The sequence below is a fragment of the Mesocricetus auratus genome, unplaced genomic scaffold (genome assembly GCF_017639785.1).
Source record: "Mesocricetus auratus isolate SY011 unplaced genomic scaffold, BCM_Maur_2.0 Super-Scaffold_100676, whole genome shotgun sequence".
Lineage (NCBI taxonomy): Eukaryota > Metazoa > Chordata > Mammalia > Rodentia > Cricetidae > Mesocricetus > Mesocricetus auratus.
In genome coordinates this window covers 89,565,489-89,567,715 of record NW_024429266.1, presented here as the reverse complement: position 1 = coordinate 89,567,715, position 2,227 = coordinate 89,565,489, and the positions used below count along the sequence as shown (strand labels likewise).

The 2,227-nt window shown below is 40.5% G+C and overlaps 1 pseudogene; it reads right to left on the bottom strand.

The window, feature by feature from the left end:
* Positions 1–321: 321 nt before the first annotated feature.
* Positions 322–822, bottom strand: LOC110342239 (annotated as a pseudogene).
* Between the last annotated feature and the right edge of the window lie 1,405 nt (positions 823–2,227).

The window sequence follows — 2,227 nt, the reverse complement described above, 5'->3', positions numbered from 1 at the left end:
GAATATGCATCTTTTGGGAATATGCCTAAGAGTTAAAATACTGGATCTTGTGGTAGACTGATTCCCATTTTCCTGAGGACTCTCCATACTGATTTCCAAAGTAGCTGTATGAGTTGGCACTCCCACCAGCAGTGGAGGAGTGTTCCCCTCTCTCCACATCCTCTCCAGCATAAACTGTCATTGGTGGGATTTTTTGTTTTGTTTTTTACAGGTTTCACTTAGGTTTTATTCATAATCATAAACTTAACTCTGCAATCCAGCTAGACATGGAGGGGAATGAGGAAAATATGGAACCCAAAGAATTTTCAGTGAGAGCAGAGATCACAGGGCATTGAGAGCAGATAGGGTGGAGGGGGGATGCTTTCCTGAGCTACAGAGGGAATGGTCTGCTGGGTAAGGAGCTGGTGAGTCAGAAGCATTAGAGTTTCCCAAGTCAGAAATGGTGATCTTCTTGCTGGTCTTGCCGTTCCTGGACCCGAAACTCTCCATGGCTTCCACAAGGTTCACGCCTTCTTTCACCTTCCAAGAGACCATGTTTGCCATCCAGCCACTCCGTCTTGGCGGTGCAGTAAAAAACTGAGAACCATTTGTATTTGGTCCAGCATTTGCCATGGACAAGATGGCAGGACCTGCGCTCAGAGCTCGAAAGTTTTCTGCTGTTTTTGGAACTTTGTCTGCAAATAGCTCGAAGGAGACACAGCCCAAGGGCTCGCCATTGGCAGTGATGTCAAAGAACACGGTGGGGTTGACCATGGCTACAGGAAGAGATGACAGGGTACAGTGATGTTTTTGATTTTAGCCATTCTGACGGGAGTAAGATGATACCTCAGAATTTTGATTTGCATTTCCCTAATGGCTAAGAATGTTGAGCACTTTCTAAATTGTCTCTCAGTCATTTTAGACTCCTCTATTGAGAATTCTCTATTTAGTTCTGTACCCTACTTTTTAATTGGATCCTTTGGTGTTTGGAGACTTGCTTCTTGAGTTCTTTGTAAATTTTGGAGATCAGCCCTCTGTCAGATGTGGGATTGGTGAATATCTTTCCCCATTCTGTGGGCTGCCTTTTTCTCTTGTTTACTGTGTCCTTTGCCTTACAGAAGCTTCTCAGTTTCAAGAGGTCCCATTTATTAATTGTCAATTTCAGTGTCTGTGCTACTGGTGTTATGCTCAGGAAGCAGTCTCCTGTACCAATTTGTTCAAGGGTACCACCCACTTTCTCTTCTAAGAAATTCAGTATAGCTGGATTTATGTTGAGGTCTTTGATCCATTTGGACTTAAGTTTTGTGCATGGTGATAGAAATGGATCTATCTGCAGTCTTCTACATGCCAACATCTAGTTATGCCAGCACCATTTGTTGAAGATGCATTGTATAGTTTTAAATTCTTTGTCAAAAATCAGGTGTTTGTATGTGTGTGGGTTAATGTCAGGGTGCTCAATTTGATTCCATCGGTCTACCTGTTTATTTTTGTGCCAATACCAAGTTGTTTTCAGGACTATAGGTCTGTAATAGAGCTTGAAATCAGGGATGGTGATGCCTCTGTACGTTGCTTTGTTGAACAGGGTTGTTTTGGCTGTGCTGGGTCTTTTGTTTTTCCATATAAAGTCAAGAATTGTTCTTTCAAGTTCTGTGAAGAATTGTGCTGGGATTTTGATGACGATTGTATTGAATCTGTAGATTGCTTTTGGCAAGATTGCCATTTTTACTATGTTGATCCTACCTATCCAAGTGCATGGGAGATCTTTCCATTTTCTTGTATCTTTTTAATTTCTTCCTTTAAAGACTCAGACTCAAAGTTCTTACAATAAAGATCTTTCACTTGTTTGGTTAGCATTTGCCCCAAGATTTTTTTATGTTGTTTGTAGCTATTGTAAAGGGTGATGTTTCTCTGATTTCTATCTCAGTTCATTTATCATCTGTATATAGTAGGGCTACTGATTTTTTTGAGTTGATCTTGTATCCTGTCATTTTGCTGAAGGTGTTTATCAGCTGTAGGAGCTGCCTGGTAGAGTTTTTTTGGGTCACTTATGTAAACTATCATATAATCTGCAAATAGTTAAAGTTTGACTTCTTTTCCAGTTTGTATCCCCTTGATCTCTTTTTGCTGTCTTATTGTTCTAGCTAGAACTTCAAATACAATATTGAAGAGATATGGAGAGAGGGGATAGCCTTGTCTTGTTCCTGATTTTAGAGGAATTGCTTTGAGTTTCTCTCCATTTAGTTTGATG